Source organism: Nomascus leucogenys, chromosome 8 (genome assembly GCF_006542625.1).
Source record: "Nomascus leucogenys isolate Asia chromosome 8, Asia_NLE_v1, whole genome shotgun sequence".
NCBI classification, from domain to species: domain Eukaryota; kingdom Metazoa; phylum Chordata; class Mammalia; order Primates; family Hylobatidae; genus Nomascus; species Nomascus leucogenys.
Genome location: NC_044388.1, coordinates 15,992,093 through 16,010,299, shown reverse-complemented (window position 1 = coordinate 16,010,299; position 18,207 = coordinate 15,992,093). Strand labels below are relative to the sequence as shown.

The 18,207-nt window shown below is 42.2% G+C and overlaps 1 pseudogene; it reads right to left on the bottom strand.

Moving 5' to 3' along the window:
* Window positions 1–15,339: 15,339 nt before the first annotated feature.
* Window positions 15,340–15,440, bottom strand: LOC115836464 (annotated as a pseudogene).
* Window positions 15,441–18,207: the final 2,767 nt, after the last annotated feature.

The window sequence follows — 18,207 nt, the reverse complement described above, 5'->3', positions numbered from 1 at the left end:
CCCTCTAGGTAGGGCCAGAAAAGACATACTGGGGCATCTGAATTTGATCCTACAGTGCCCGCAGCACAGAATCAGTTCCCAATAAACACAGGGAGCGTTGTTTCTTCATTGAAGGCGTTGTATTTACAGGGGTCAGAGATGAAGGCATTAGCTGAGCCTGACTCTTCATGATTTCCAAATATATTTATCAACACAACAGAATAAACTCAACCAACTTGTGTGAGAAGAAGGAGGGTGCTCTGGTAGTGAAAAGTTCTGGACAGCTGAGGTGTAGCTTGAACATGCTCATACTGTGAATGTATTTGGGCGCAGGGCCTTGCCATTTACTTTAATGTTAGGGTCTACCTCTCCCCGCAGCTTTCATCTTCTGATAGCTCTGATGGTAGAGGGTCAACACTGCAGATGTGTATAGCCCTCCAGGATTCAGCAGTCTCTGTGGCTGTGAGTCAGGTATTGCTCTGTCTTTTTCTGTGCCCAATTCTGGTGCCTGCTTTCTGATTTGGGAACCTTCCTCAGATTCTTAGGACCCAGCTTTACCCCTGGCAGTACTTCCCTGCCTCCTCCAACATGAGCCCTAGCCCAGTGCCGGGGACAGCAGCTCATGGCCAGGCCTCCCTGGTGCTGCCTGCCTGTCAACCTGGATCTTTGGTCAGGGCTACCTTGCAGGGACTTGTACTATTCTTGTACTAGGAAGGTTCCTATCCACCTGCCTGCCCACTTTCTCCTAGTGGAGGGCTGACAAAAAGAATTGGGCTATGAACATAGGAACTGGAGAAGCAGAGCCACGGTGTAAGGAGAGTGAGGCCAGAACAGTCACAAGGTTTGCGCAGTCCACACCAACGGCAGATAGAAATTACATGTAAGCGGAAGGTGCTGGTCAGAGGAGAGGGGAGGGCAGATGGAGCAGGCTCCAAGGAAAAGAGGAGCAATGAAGGAGAAACCTGTACTCATTGTTTCTTTGCTCCTGGTAGCCTTTAAGTTTCAGTTTGCCCATGACCTGGCACCCACATTTCACTCCAAGAGCTCTGAACACCCCTGACCAACCCTGTTTTTAACAACTGACTTGAGAGGTCCCTGTAGCTCCTCAGTGGGACTCTCTCTGTCACTGGTTGTGTGCTTGAGATTGATTAAATTTGTCCAGAGCCTACATAGCCACTTGGATACTCACCCCACCCACACAGACCAGGCTTTGCTCTGAAGGGGGATCAGGTCTGCACTCCAGCCCTCCCACTTGGCTTCATCTTGCTACCTGGTACCCTCTGGGCTGAGCTGTGGAGAGAGGCTGGCTGTTGGCCTGTGCACATTGGAGTGATTTGGCCTTTCAAACCAATGCATTAAGAAATGGGCCACTAGGTGCCCAGGTCCAAGGCTGTTGACATAGGCACGCTTTGTACAATGTGGCTAGCATTTTAATGCAGGTGGTTACCTTCCTCTTTTCCAAAGAAAGAGGCCTCAATTGGAGGCTGAATTACCTTCCCCCTTCAACTAAAAGACTGTTTCAATTGGTTAATATCATAGACATTTACAATCAGGCTGGAGGGTTTTGGGGAAATTGAAAGTAAGTGTTCTGGCCTTCCAGGCTCCACACTTTAGCCCAAATCAAGATTCCAGACTACCAGGTCTCACTTTATGGGCATGTGACCTGGAAAGTCACATAGGGCTCTGCACTCACAAACATCCTATGCTCTGCCATTTTAAAATTCTGAATAGCTGTTTCGCAAGGAGCCCTACATTTTCATTTTGCAATGGGCCTTGTAGGTGAAGTAGCAAGTCCTGAAGATGGGGTCCTAGTCTGGCCTTTTCCTGACTCCCACACTGATTATTCCAAGGTAACTTCAGATGCACAAATCTGGGTCTGGTTACTCTAGGTTCTTGCCCAGGGCTTTGTTTTTTGAAAGCAAACATTTTTGAGTGTCTATGCTGTGCCAGGTGCCATGTTCTGTTCAGGGAGCTCTTCCTTTAAGGGAGGAGATAGGTGCAGAACTGGATTATCAAAATTCAGGGGCAGCTATTCTGACCTAGCTACAGAGAGAGAAGAGCCTTCCTGAAGAAGAAGACACCGAGTTGAGTGATGGATGATTATTGATCAGTCAAATAAAACTAGGGGAAAGTATTCTAGGCAGAGAGACAGCCAGAGCAAAAAGCTGAGGACGTAGAGTGTCAGAGTGTGCTCTGGGAGCTTCACACACGTGAGGAGGACACAGCATGAGGCCAGGAGTGACCGGAGAAGAGGCTAGAGGGACCAATGGGGTCCACAGGGCTTTTATACACTCAAGGAAAGTGGAATTGGAAACATCAAATGGAGAGCCACAAAAAGCTCAGAAATAGGCAGGGACATGATCAGATTTGCATATCGGACAGATTCCTCGAGTGGCTGTGTATGGGAATGGACTAAAGGCAGTGAGCCTGGAGGGTATCTGTAACATGTGACTCCATTATTGGGATTATCTTTGGCCAGTCAGGCTCAAATTTTTCAGGAACAAGGACCTCATTTGTCCTGCTGCAGACTTTGCCTACAGATTTGAATTTCCCAATCTCTGTTTTAAAGTTACTGGAGCTCTAATTAAGGCCATGAAAGGCTTTAACTGTGACCAGAGGCATTTTTCCTTCTCTTCCTCTTCATGATGCCAGAAGCACTGAGAACCCTTCTACCTTCTCAGTCAGCATTGGCATACCTTCTCAAGTCTGGGCTGGTCCAGGCGTGGGAAACACTGGAATTTCAGATGTCCAAGTACCAACTACTTGCATGGCTGACTCTAAAAAGGAGTGTCTTCTCCAAGTGCCTGCTCACTGGAAAGCACTGCTAAACAAGTAGGGTGGTGTGGTAGGCAGAAGTCTAAAGATGTCTTTTAACATTCTATCCCCTGGTTATCCAATGAAACACTAATCTAGACACTGCTGTGGAGGGACTTCGAAGATGCAATTAAGATTGCTAATCATTGGGCTGTAAGATAGGGAGACTAGCCACACTTGGCCAGGTGGGCCCAATGTAATCACATGAGCTCCTCCATAGCAGAAGAGGGATCAAAAGAGCTTCAAGCATGAGAAGGCTTTGATGTGCTGTTGCTAGTTCTCTCTGGGACCAGAGAGAGGGCAGAAATGACATACAGGTGTCTATCAAGGGCCTGTGGTTATTTCTCTTCCCTCTCACATCATGTGCTAGGCCTAAGGGGAAGGAAGGTAAATAGGCTAATTTCTGAGACTGGGGGATCTGTACCAGGCCAGCTCCTGTATCATGCCCAGAGCTTTCTCCCAGTCATTGCGTTGGTGTGCAGCACTGGCACATCAAGTCTACTTTTCTTCTCTTGGGATGCTTCCTCCATTAAGCTAAGCTGCCAGCAAGTGTGTGGTGGTCTTTGTCTTTGTGGTCCAAATGGCCAGGCTTCTCCAGAGGGTGGATAACAGAGGTCCAGATTATGGTTCTGAGATCTGGCTGCCCACTGAAATCTCTTGGAAAGAGGGTAACAATTCCTACTACTGTTTCCCATCCAGATTCAAACTCAGGACATTCAATAGCAGAACTCTCAAATCTATGTTTTTAATAGAACCCCCAGGTGATTCTGAGGTAGCCAGTCCATGAGAGTCTGTGGATCACTGAATCCTAACATACTTTTTCCACAGTTATGCTTTTCCTAGGAAAAGAAGTCTTGAGGTTGTTAAGGTATCATTAGCGTAAAGATTGCACAAATAATTTAGGGTAAAAATTAAAGAAATGTAAACACTTTGGAGCAGTTACAATTCTATTTCTGTTTTTTTCCCACTCACTTGATTCTATTCTCAGGATTTGGTGGTGTTTCTTATATAAATCTCTGATTTCACAATTTAACTTGTTTCTCCTTGTGATTTTGAAACATTAAGCTAGTTTAAGCTAGTTTGTTGTCAAATACCATTCAAAATGCTTTTACTTTTTTTTATTCCCTAGCCACAATCATCGCTTACCTGTGTTGTAGTTGATGAGGGGTGAGATAACTTGATCTCCCTACTCACAGTATCTTTGCATTCCCCCTCTGAGATTCCACCTTCTTCTTGTCAAGTGGCAAAGGAAAAATATAAATGGATAAGTAACAGTATCATCAGGCCCACTCCTGAGTTCTCCTCTTGCGTCTGTTTTGCCTTAATCACTAGTACATATGCTGACTAGCTTCAAAGTCTTTCAAAGTTACGGCTTGTGTTGATGCTAATTTGGAAAACAATGATAAGATTTATACAACAAATACTTTTATCCTGATTCCCTTAGCAACCATCTCCAAATTTGACAGGAAATTTCAATCCATGTTGTCAGGAAGGTAACCTTAAGAATACATTTGAACGAAGTCAAGGAGGATAGTTGACATCCTTACTTCCATTTTGGGGTGCCGAGACCTTCCCTCACGGGAATAAGGTTCTCAGTGCAGGGAAACTCAGACTCCTGCTTTCTCTCCATCTATTTTGCTGGCTTCCTGAATACAGTGAAGAGAATCTTTTCTGTTCTTCCTCTAGGCTGAGTGGAGGTAGAAGGACTGAAAGGAATACTATGCAGCCATAAAAAAGGATGAGTTCATGTCCTTTGCAGGGACATGGATGAAGCTGGAAACCATCATTCTCAGCAAACTAACACAAGAACAGAAAACCAAACACTACATATTCTCACTCATAAGTGGGAGTTGAACAACGAGAACACAGGGACACTTGGAGGAGCATCAGAACCACCTGGAGGATTTATTAAAACCTGATAGCTATGCTCCACCCCCATGGTTTCTGATACAGCAGGTCAGGGTGGGGCCTGATAATTTGCATTCCTAAGAGGTTCCCAGATGATATCGATGTTGCTGGTTCAAGAATCATACTTTGAGAATGAACATGATAGGGTATGTATAAGGTATTCATACACTGGGGCCTGTCAGTGGGTGGGGGGATAGGGGAGGGATGGCATTAGGAGAAATCCCTAGTGTAGATGACGGGTTGATGGGTGCAGCAAACTACCACGGCACGTGTATACCTATGTAACAGACCCACACCTGCACGTTGTGCACATGTATCCCAGAACTTAAAGTACAATTTTTTAAAAAAGGAAAAAACACCCACACAATAAAACAAAATGTAAAATAAAAAAAAGAAGTCCAGGCCCATCTTCACTCTCAGAAGGTACTAACTAGATCACAATTTTCTAGCTGCTGTCCACTGTCCCTTGAAAAATAACCAGATTATTCTTAACAGATATTCTTAAAGCCATATATGTATTCTGTATCCCCGGCTTGGGGTAAAAATTGCCATGGATGAGGGGTTAGTTACAAACAAGCGGGTAAGATCAAGTTGCATACATCTTCATGCTGGAAACTAGATCCTGCTGCCCAGAGTGGGTGGGGTTAAAGCAGACACAGGCAGGCTGAGCAGCAGCATCCCAGCCAGGCCTGTCTGAAACGTCAGTCTTGGCTGCCCCATTGCCCCCTCCCTTGGAGGCACTGGGGCATTATCTTCTTTTCGTGCCAGGAGAGGAGGTGGATGGGAGAAACCTGACCCTTTAATGCCAGACACCCCGTGCAGCTGATGCAGGGCTGGATTCTCTTGCCAGACTTGGCTGGCCTCCCTCTCTGTTCAAGGCAGCATTAAGAAGATTGATTTCTGTTAGCTGGCCATAATGGGAGAGTATAATGGCTGCGAGGGAGACACTTGGCTTGTGGAGACCTTGTACAGGTGCCAGTCGCTTTGGGGGTGAGCCAGGCAAGGCTTCTTGCTTTTTGGTTTGATCTTCTCACCTCCCCTCCCCTCTTCTCCTCCATTTTCTCTTCCCTTTCTCCTCTTCATTATCTCCCTCTTGGTCTAGAAATGCTCCATGTATCTAGGACTCAGACCCCCATGGCTTTGGATCCAGTGTGCTCTCTCATTAGATATCCCCATTTGTCTCTGCCAACTGCACATACGGGAGGAGCCTCTGCCACACCCCAGAGTAGGGGCCTCCCCACACATTCCCAGTGACATTCCAAGATGGCCTTCAGGCTTGCAGGACAGTGCAAGCTTTTCCTTATGGAGGAAAAGCTTCCTCCTCAAGTGCTCCCAAGAGGAAGCAGAGAGCTTGGCTGCCACAGGAGCTGAAGGGGGGGTCCCAGGAGCTCAACTTGACTGTGATTCAGTTTATGCCACTTGGAGACCTTTGGGTTGAGGAGAAGGGAATTTGGCTTCTGGTAGGTTGGGAGAGCTATTTGGGCTGGTGTTACCAAGGCACTGTGGTCAGTTAACCCCTCCTGGGAGGGGTTCTACAAATTCCAAAGCATGGGAACCCATGACTTCTTCTGTCACAGGCCCCCGATCTGCCAAGGGTGCCTGCAGCATTATTTGCTAGTCCCAGCCTCCCATCAGCTGCCCTGTGCTTGTAGAGGCAGCAGGGCAGAGATCACAGGCTGGCCAGGTGGAGAGTAATGGCATCTCCTTCCTGGTTCTCCTCCCCCACCCAAGGCTGCAAGATCCTGCTTCTTTTTGCTGCCACCAGCACTCAAGAGTGGGACCAAGGCCTCAGAAAGATGGGAGGCTTACCCTCAGTTATGGGTGGGCACTATGTTGGACTTCCTTCCTGGAGGAGCTGGAGCCAGACTCTTGGAACAGGCAGAGCCATCTATTATAGCATGGCTGAGAAGGACCTTTGGAGGCCACTCAAGCTATCCACTTAGCACAGGCAAAATGGCATGCATAGAAATGAAGTCTATTTTGAGCATTAAGTTCCAGACACAGCTATTACTAGCGGGAAGGAGTGAGGAAAAATTCAAGTGCACCCTGCTATGTTACCTCTGACCCAGCTTATCTCTCACAGAAAACCATTTCCATGAATGTCATTCTTAAATCACAACTCAGAATAAAAAGGACACAGAAATGACCCCTGTCATTTCTCCAACCTCATGTCTTACATTTTCAGCGATTTGCTCTTCTAGTAAGCTAGACTTTAGCCCCACAGCCCACCCCCCACCTTCTCTGACATTTCTGTTTACATCCCCTGATTAAATGTTGCCTCCTCAGTGATGCCATCCCAAATGGCTCTGGATGAAGGTGCATCCCTCATTCCTCCAACAGTCATCCTTTCTGTCACCAGGTGTTTTTGTTTCTTCTCCATAGCCTTACTGGAATCATCTTAAATGATCTTACTCATTGTATTTCTGTGCTTGTTTTTGTGGAGAGGGTCTGTCTCTCTCAGTAGAGTTTAACATTCCTGAGAACAGGGACCTTGGCTGTCTTGCATGTCACCATTTTCCCAGTGTCCAGCAGGCAACAGGGACTCAGTAGATATATGCTGGATACAATTGAGTAACAGCAATAATAGCTTTGCCTTACTGATGCAGAGGCTTTCCTGGGGGTGGAAAGCACATCCCTCTGGGGCCAGAGAGAAGGAAAGGGGGTCCCATTGACATGCCCTGGGGCATTATTTCTTAACTGACTCTTTGTCCCCTATGTGGCTGATGTGGCTCCTCTCCACAGCTTCTTCTTATTTCCTCCTGCAGGGTCTCTCTGGGTGATGCTGATATCTGAATTCATGCCCTTTTACTATGCTCAGTCACACAGCCAAGAAACAACACAAGAAACACTTTACTCTCCAACTTAGCACACAAACTTAATTCTTAACTCAAGGCAATACAATAGCATACCATGATACTAATGTAACAAAGAGTAAAATTGCCTTATTGATTCACAATTACCTTCTAAGGAGAATCCTGTAAAATGAAAGACCCTTTTGTTCCACTGAATGCCTTGATGGACTCTTGTCCACATGGGAAGCCTGGAGATGGGGCAGCCAGACAGGGTTCCCCAGGTGGGAGAGCTGAAAGACTTTTAGGAATAGAAATGTGCAATGTTATCTTTGAAGATATATGTATCTCAGCAAAGTAAATATCTCGATCACCTGAGCCCTCGGTGAAGCCAACCTCATATATAAATGCTGTGTGAGAGAGTGTGTGTGTGAACAGAGAGGGGGTTCATGCCCATTTGGGTCAGTATGGCATCGAATAGAGATGTTTTAGAGGTCCATGCATTGAACTCATTAAACAGACAGAAATTTGGGGCTAGAACTGAGAATTCATATACCCTGCCCATATTACCTCCCCTCTTCAGTCTCAGTTACCTGACTTCCAACTGCCAGCTTTGGAGCCCAAGGGCTTTCTCTGAAACCTAGGAAGGCTTCCCTGTCCACCTTGGGCAGGCTGGAGTGCTGTGGGGTTGATGTAGTCTGGCAGCTTTTGACCAATGTCTGGTGAGAACCGATGTATAAATACCCCAGCCCATTGGATGGGATAACTCAGAGGTCTGTGTTCTACATCGGCCTCCAGTTTTGCCACAGGATTAATTTCCAGTCACCTCCGGTGGTGACTGTCTTAATAACATACCTTTATTGTCTTCTTCCTTATCGCTCTTCCCCACTCACCTACCTATTTCCCTCACCTCCTGTCACAGCGAGGTCCCTATAAGCAGAGCCTGAGACAAGGATCTTGTTCACATGATTTAGTGGAGTAATGTCCTCAGGGAAGAGGAGAGAGGGCTGTAAGATGGGGCAGGGAAAGGAGCTGAACGAGGATGCAGTCCTGGCTGGAGCTTGGCTTCAGCCCAATCCCTTCAGGGAACTTCCAGAGCACAAATTGTAACAAAGAGTTAGTGTCCGCTTCAGGTAAGGGGGCCAGCCTTTGGAACCCCTACTTCAGTTAGACATTTTCTGAGGCTTTCCCTGAAGTGGTATGGTAGCATATAGTCTCCAAGCTGAGGCAGTGCCCATTTGGTCAAAGGCAATTCTCCAGAACAGAGGTCAACTGTGAAGTGTTGGCGGCCAATACTCACAGCTGGAGGATGGATATACCTGCCAGTATAGGGGATCCCAGGGAGCCCCAGAGAGTCCAATAAGCCCCCTACTAAACTTGCACCCTAATCTCTGTCTCAGGATCTGATTCTGGGGTAGAGAATGGGAGACATGTTTATCCAGATATTCAGGAGAAGGGAAACCTCAGATTTCTTGACATTATATTCAAGTTCCTATTTGTCCATCTGATTGCAGGGGTTATTTTGGACAACTGGGGGAGTTATCTAGACAGTGACCCTTCTCTCTCCATCATTCATTTGGTGTGGAATGGTGCCTCTTCTTTTCGGCCTTCTCATTCTCACTGTCAATCAGCTGTGGATGTGGGGCTTTCCGCTTTCTTTCTGCAGGCACCCCTCCCGGTCTCTGCATCAGGTCTACACACTGAACACTAATAGCTGAAATGACAAAAATTGCCAGGTATTACCAATATAGCCAGCTGCTTTCTCAGAAAGCCACCTCCCCACCCGGTAGTCTGTGGGAAGAGATATCTGTGGTGTTGTAGGACTGTGTCTCTGACTTACATTTTCTTCCTGTAGGCTAGCCCCTCTGAGATACCATGCACCACAACCCATCTCTATGGGGCCTTGATATCCACCTAATTTTTGCCAGTCCCTGGCCCCAGAGAGCCAGATTCTGTTTCCAGCAGTTGCAGTCAGCAGCTGGTTCTGGGGAAGTTCTGCTCAATAGAAATATAATGCAAGCCACATATTTTCTAGTAACCACATTAAAAAGGTAAGACAAGTGAAATTTATTTTAATATTATTTAACTCGATTTATTAAAAATCACAATTTCAACAGGGCAATATTAAAATTATCAACAAGATACTTAATTTTTTTTTCATATTAAGTCCTTAGGATCTGGTGTATATTACACTGATAGGACATTTCAATTTGGACCCGCTACATATCAAGTGCCTAATAGGCACATGGGGCTAATGGCTGCTGCAATTGTGTGTGTGAACAGAGAGGGGTTCTAGTCTCTGGTAGTAACTTTGCTTTGTTGACATGGCCTACCCACAGGGTCTAGGCTGGACTAGAAATCATGTGAAGCCAGGAGTACATGCTCTTCTTGGTTTGGGGCAGCTGGCTGAGCCTGAGGTCATGATGAGGCTGAGGTGTAGTGATGGGTAGGGGTGCTAGAGGCCTGGAGGTCCTGTCCAGTGGGTATTCTCCAGAGTTGGAGGCCATGGGAGCCAGGCAGTTTCTGATGCTGGTGGCAGTCAAGAGGTGGTGAAGATATGACACTTACCTGAGGTGCTAGAGGAACTTTCAGACCAGTGTTTTTAACACTTTTGAAACCATCCCAAGATACTAGCAAGGATTGGGAGAGATGGACAGACTGTTAGGCTGAGGCTGGTGCTTTTTGGGGATCCAGGACTGCCTCATTCATGTGAGGCCAGATTAAAGCAAATGTTGCTGTTCTGTGGCTTGTCTATTAAACGTTAGGAAAGCCAACCATTCTTAATTCTAATTTTTTAAAAGGAAGATTTCAAAAGGCAGGAAGTGACAAATACACATTTAACCAGCATGCTTTCTATTGCATTACTGAGTCCTCAGTGAAGGTGTTAAAAAAGGCGCATGTTTTGTATTGACCTCTTTGAAAAGCACTTCTGGATTTTACTATTAATAAGGCCCCTTTGGTTCTCACTCTCCAATTAGTTGTGTGATCACCTAATAGTGTTTTGATCTGGACTGTATTTCTTGTTTTAATGATTAGCATTTCATACTTTAGACTCTGTGAAAAGCAGGATAAATTGGCCTTATTTCTTCTCCTTGATCAGCCACACATAGTGCTCCGTAAAGAAAATGATCATTTTTTTTACTCTCAAATGCCTACTACCTGACTTTTGAGCAAAATATATACTCACCTCATTTTTCAGAGAGGTCTTCATCAATTACTGGACTTGTCTAATTGACTCACTTGAAATAATTTAAAACTCGAGAATTTGCTTAATAAAAATACATGGAAATGGTGAGTATTGTGGTTTCTAACTTTCACTTTTGGTAGACTTCAACCTTTGAAAGAATAGAATTTTTTTTTTTTTTTGAGATGGAGTTTCGCTCTGTCACCCAGGCTGGAGTGCAGTGGTCTTGGCTCGCTGCAACCTCCGCCTCCCAGATTCAAGCAATTCTGCCTCAGCCTCTCGAGTAGCTGGGATTACAGGTGCACACCACTATGCCAGGCTATTTTTTGAATTTTTTTAGTAGAGATGGGGTTTCACCATGTTGGCCAGGCTGGTCTCGAACTCTTGACCTTGTGATCTGCCCACCTCAGTCTCCCAAAGTGCTGGGATTACAGATGTGAGCCACGGTGCCCAGCTTTAGGCTTTTAAAAACAACAAATTATTTTTCTGGAGGAAATTCAGAATAAATAAAACACACACACACCAACCACTGTAGGAACTATTACACAGTCTTCTCTCATTTGTTCTGCAAGTTGCCTTTTCACAGAATGCTGTATTGAAGATCCACTTATGTTAAGCACGAATAGTTCCACATCACTTTTATTTTTTTTTTGAGATGGAGTTTCCCTCTTGTCATCCAGGCTGGAGTGCAGTGGTGTGACCTTGGCTCACTGCAACCTCTGTCTCCTGGGTTCAAGCAATTCCCCTGCCTCAGCTTCCCAAATAGCTAGGATTATAGACATGCACCACCACACCCGGCTATTTTTGTATTTTTAGTAGAGACGGGGTTTCACCATGTTGGCCAGGCTGGTCTCCAACTCCTGACCTCGGGTGATCTGCCCACCTTGCCCTCCCAAAGTGCTGGAGTTATAGGCGTCAGCCACCACACCTGGCCCACATCACTCTTTTTGACTGTTTCATATTTGGTAGTATGGCTGAATCGTAGTTTAGTCATTGTCTTAAGGACAGTGACTAAAGTTTAGTTAGTCAATGACTTCAGTAGCATCTAGGTTATTCTCAATGTTTTTGCTGTTTTTCTTTTTTTGTTTTGTTTTGTTTTCTGTTTTGTTTCTTTGAGACAGAGTCTCGCTCTGTCGCCCAGGCTGGAGTGCAGTGGTACAATCTCCGCTCACTGCAAGCTCTGCCTCCCAGGTTCACGCCATTCTCCTGCCTCAGCCTCCCAATTAGCTGGGACTACAGGTGCCCACCACCACCACGCCTGGCTAATTTTTTTGTATTTTTTAGTAGAGATGGGGTTTCACCGTGTTAGCCAGGATGGTCTTGATCTCCTAACCTCGTGATTCGCCTGCCTCGGCCTCCCAAAGTGCTGGGATTACAGCCGTGAGCCACTGCGCCCGGCCGTTTTTGCTGTTTTAAGATTTGCTAGATCAAATGGTATTTCTAGTTCTAGATCCCTGAGGAATCACCACACTAACTTCCACAATGGTTGAACTAGTTTACAGTCCCACCAACAGTGTAAAAGTGTTCCTATTTCTCCACATCCTCTCCAGCACCTGTTGTTTCCTGACTTTTTAATGATCACCATTCTAACTGGTGTGAGATGGTATCTCATTGTGGTTTTGATTTGCATTTCTCTGATGGCCAGTGATGATGAGCATTTTTGCATGTTTTTTGGCTGCATAAATGTCTTCTTTTGAGAAGTGTCTGTTCATGTCCTTTGCTCACTTTTTGATGGGGTTGTTTGTTTTTCTCTAGTAAATTTGTTTGAGTTCATTGTAGATTCTGGATATTAGCCCTTTGTCAGATGAGTAGGTTGCAAAAATTTTCTCCCATTCTGTAGGTTGCCTGTTCACTCTGATGGTAGTTTCTTTTGCTGTGCAGAAGCTCTTTAGTTTAATTAGATCCCATTTGTCAATTTTGGCTTTTGTTGCCATTGCTTTTGGTGTTTTAGACATGAAGTCCTTGCCCACGCCTATGTCCTTAATGGTATTGCCTAGGCTTTCTTCTAGGGTTTTTATGGTTTTAGGTCTAACATGTAAGTCTTTAATCCATCTTGAATTAATTTTTGTATAAGGTGTAAGGAAGGGATCCAGTTGCAGCTTTCTACATATGGCTAGCCAGTTTTCCCAGCACCATTTATTAAATAGGGAATCCTTTTCCCATTGCTTGTTTTTGTCAGGTTTGTCAAAGATCAGATAGTTGTAGATATGCGGCATTATTTCTGAGGGCTCTGTTCTGTTCCATTGATCTATGTCTCTGTCGTGGTACCAGTACCATGCTGTTTTGGTTACTGTAGCCTTGTAGTATAGTTTGAAGTCAGGTAGCATGATGCCGTTTCTTCCTAGCCTCGATGGTCTTTACAATTTGGCATGTTTTTGCAGTGGCTGGTACCGGTCGTTCTTTTCCATGTTTAGTGCTTCCTTCAGGAGCTCTTTTAGGGCAGGTCTGGTGGTGACAAAATCACTCAGCATTTGACCCAGCCATCCCATTACTGGGTATATACCCAAAGGACTATAAATCATGCTGCTATAAAGACACATGCACACGTATGTTTATTGCGGCACTATTCACAATAGCAAAGACTTGGAACCAACCCAAATGTCCAACAATGATAGACTGGATTAAGAAAATGTGGCACATAGACGCCATGGAATACTATGCAGCCAGAAAAAATGATGAGTTCATGTCCTTTGTAGGGACATGGATGAAACTGGAAAACATCATTCTCAGTAAACTATCACAAGGACAAAAAACCAAACACCGCATGTTCTCACTCATAGGTGAGAATTGAACAATGAGAACTCATGGACACAGGAAGGGGAACATCACACTCCGGGGACTGTTGTGGGTTGGGGGGAGGGGGGAGGGACAGCACTAGGAGATATACTTAATGCTAAATGACGAGTTAATGGGTGCAGCAAACCAGCATGGCACATGGATACATATGTAACAAACCTGCACATTGTGCACATGTACCGTAAAACCTAAAGTATAATAATAAAATAAAAAAAAAGATTTGCTAGACTGAACACCTTTGCACATTGTCTTCTTATGTGGCTCCATGGTTGTTTCTCTAAGTTGGTGCTGAGCAGCGGAATTGTAATTTATAGAAGTGCCCAGTTTAAGCTTTTGAAGATAACTTCCAAAATGCCCTATATAGTAAAAATTTATTCTACTACAATTAATACTTTTGCTTTCCATATCTTTGTCTACATTTAATATTAGTGAACATTTGCTTTTACCAGCCTGTTGTGTGAAAAATTATATCTATTTTATGTTGGTAATGTAATTTTTCTATGGTAAATATATGCAAAATAATAAATATAGTGTACATTTATATGAATACACAATTCGAATATTAATAATAAAACAGGCACCCAAGTCCCTACTGCTCAGCTGAATATTGTCTTAGAAGTATCTCATGTGATCCTTTCCAATTGTGCAGCAATGATTCACTCATTTTTGCTCCTGTATAAGAATACACCATGATTTATTTTTCTATTTTACAAGGATGGACCTTTGGGTTATTTCCTGTTTCTTCCTATTATGGATTGTGAGCCTATAAGCTTTCTTATGTCTGTCTCTTGGCATACATGTGCAAGAGCATTGCTAAGGTATTCCCAGTCATGAAATTGCTGAGTTCTGGGTATAGTGGAGACTGACAAAAATGAATTTTATCCACCCAAAATCATTTTCCCCATCTTACACATGGATGTTCATCTAGGCTGCATTTCCCAGCCTCCCTTTTAGTTGGATATGGCTATGTGACTAAGTCCTCACTATTGGAATTTAAGCAGCTTTCAATTCTGCTACGTTAGGATCAGAGCCTTAAGGTGGTGGGTGTACCTCCTCCATGCTTTCTTCTCTTTTCCCACCAGACAAAACCAAAATGGTGGTGAGCCAACTTCAATTTTGCAGAAACTGACTTGGAAAGAACTGATTACCTGAACGACTGTGAGGATCAAATTTGTCCCACTGACGAGGCTGTAAACTTTGGAACTGATAAGTGAGAGAGATAAGGTAAACTTCTTTACCTTTAAGCCATTTATTGTTAGTATCTTTATTATGTCAGTCTGTACTTACTCTAATTAATACATAAAGAAGCACATGTGAAACTTCACTGAGTGATGCCATACTCCTATCCAAAACCTTTGAAGCAATTTACACTCCTACCGGCATTTTATGACAGCTCTTGTTGCTCCGTATTCTATGAACCCTAGCTATTGTCTGACTTTATTATGTTTACCTATCAGTGGGTGAGAAGCATTATCTCAGTATTGTTTTCATTATCAAATGAGGTTGTATATTTTTTCAGCTATTGTCAGCTTATTCATAGTTACTTGTATCTGAAATGTCTATTTGAATCTTTTGCCCCCTTTTTAACACTGGATGCTTTTTTGTAGTCAAAATATATAATATAAAATTTTCATTTCAGCCATTTTAACTGTATAATTCACAATGCTATGCAATCATCACCACTATTTATTTCCAAAGCCCTTCTGTCATTCCAAACAGAAACTCTGTACTCATTAAGCAGTAACTCCAGATTCCTCTTCCCCCATCCCCTGGTAACCAATAATCTATTTGCTATCTCTGTGCATTCACCTACTCTAGATATTTCATGTAAGTGGAGACATACAGCCTTTGTCCTTTTGTATGTGGTATAAAAATATGGAGTGCTTCATAAATTCGCATGTTACCTTTGCAGAGGAGCCATGCTAATCTGTATCATTCCAATTTTAGTAATGTGCTATCAATGCGAGCACTTCGGTGCTTTTGACACATTTATTTCATATTGATTTATAGAAATTCTTTATATATTCTAGATACTAATACCTTTTAAATTAAGTTGCATATATTTTCTCTCAGTGTGTGGCTTAACTATGTTTATGGTGTCTTTTTGCATCAAAGTTTTCATTTTATTAATCAAGTGTATCTTTATTTTCCTTTGTAGTTTGTGATTTTTTTGTCCTGTTTATGACATTCTCCTCCTTACAGCCCACTTCATTTAGCTATTCTCCTATGTTATATTAAAAAATATTATGAAGTATTCCTTTTAATATTGGTTTTCAGTCCACTTGGAATTGATATTTGTGTGAGAAAGGAATCAAATTTTATTTTTCAGATTGTGTTGGCAATGCTTATTGAATAGTTTATTCTTTCTCACCATTTTGTAATGCTTCCCTTGACATGGAGTTTTCATATATACATTGGTCCTAAATCTCTATATCAATTCCATATTGTTTTAATTATGGTAGCTTTATAATAAGTTTTGATAGCTGATAAGGCAAGGCCTTCTAGCTTGTCTGTCTTCAAAATTGTCTTTGTTATTCTTGCTTCTGCTTTTGAACTTTAGGGTCAAATTGTCAAATTCTTCAAAAATATTACAGGTTTTTTTTGTATTTGTATTGAATCTATAGGAAAAATTGGGGATAATAGCCATGAGATTTCTCACCCATAAACACAGTATATCTCTCCAGTTATTTAAATGTTGTTTAATAAATTTTTATATTTTTTTATAAGACATTTAAAAACTTTCTTAAGATTTGTTCCAAGATATATTAGAGTTTTTATTGCCATTAAAATGCTGTATTATTCATGTGGACACAAAGATGGGAACAACAGACACTGGGGACGGCTTGAGTGAGGAAGGCAGGAGGGGGTGGTGGGCTGCAAGGCTACCCATCAGGGTACTACGCTCACTACCTGGGTGATGGATCATTTGTACACAAAGCCTCATTTACCCATGTAACAAACCTGTACATGTACTCCTGGAACCTAAAGTAAAAGTAGTAGGAGAAAAATGCTGCATTGTTAAAAAATTACTTATTTGTTGCTGATGCTTAAGAAAGCAACAGATTTTTATATATTGACTTTGTAACTAGCAAACTTGCTCATGTTTGGTCTAATGATTTGCCTGTACAGTCTCTTGGGTTTTCTACAAAATCTTGCTGTCTGTGGCCTAATGTAGTTTTCTTTCTTTCTGTCCTCTCCTTATATTTTTCATCTCTCTTTTATGTCTTATAGCGCTAGCTCAGACCAGCAGTGAAATGTTGACTGGAAACAAGGAGAGTAGGCATCCTTTCTTCTTCCCAACTTTAAAGAGAATGCTTCTGATGTTTTGCCATGAAATGTAATGTTTTCTCTGGGGTTTGGATAGAAACCATGTCTCAAGTCCCTTTCTATTATTTTATTAAATATTTTTAAGTTGTGAAAATGTTCTGAGTTTTAATCAAATATTCTATCTGTGCCTATTGAGATGATCATATATATGTTTTGTCCTTTAATCAGTAAATGGGACAATAGATTTCTCTAAAATTAGACAACTTTTTCAATCCTGGGACAAGGATTATGTCAGCTTCCTAACATCATTCAGGAAATACATCCTTGAGTGTTTGGATTAGAACCCACTAACAAAACTGTTCAGTCAGACTTAATGTTGTTTCTTTTTTTGGTGGGTAGATTTTTAATTACTGATTCAAATTCTTTCGTGAAAATCAATCTACTCAAATATTCTATTTTTTACTGTGAATCAGGTTTAATATATTGTATTTTCTTCTCAAGAAAAATTGCTATTTCATTCAAATGGTTCACAGTATTTTCTACTGTTTTAAAGTTTTACTCTATCCGTATGCCCTCTTTTCCATCCATAACATTATTTATTTTTGTTTTGTCCCATTATGCACTCCACCCCACCTCTTGCAAACTAGCAGTCTTGGCAGAAGTGTTTTTGTATTTTATTAGTTTATTTTTTTCAGTGAGTAAGCTTTGAGATGTGGGAGCCTTGTTGATAGTTTCTTTATTTTTCATTTCCATGTTTACATATTTATCTTATCAATTTTCTTCTATTCTAATATTCTTTCTAATATTCCAAGGTAAGGTATAAATTTCCTGTAGATACCACTTTAGCTGCATGCCAAGGTTTTGAATGGTAGTGTTACAATTATCATTAAATTTTATATATTTTTCAGTACCCCTTATGATTCCTTATTTAAAGTTTATTTAAATGGGTTTTTCAAAGTTTCTTTGGTTACTGATTTCTGATTAAATTGTGTTGAGGTCAGAGAATATGATCTGTGTGACAAATTATTTAGTCTTTATTGAGCCTTGCTGTTTGGTGGTAAGTCGTCAGGTTTTGCAATTGTTCTACATCTACTGGAGAAGAATGTATAATTGCTCGTGATTGGATAGGGCTCTATACATCCACTAAATTAAATTAAGTTGTTGCTTTCTTCCATTTACTTACCAATTTTCATCTGCCTGATTTATAAATAACAAAATAAATTACGTTAAAATCACTTTCTAATGATAGATTTGTCCATTTTTTCTTGAGATTCTGCCTTTTTATTCTTTATATGATTTGAGGCTGTGTGTTAGGTACATAGAAACTCAGAATTTATTGCATTCCTAAAAGAATTATTCCATTTATTATTATGTAATGATCCTTTTTATTATTAATAATGCTCTTATCTTAATATTTATTTTGTTTGGCATTAGTCTCATTATCCCAGTTTTAAAAAATAATATTTGCCT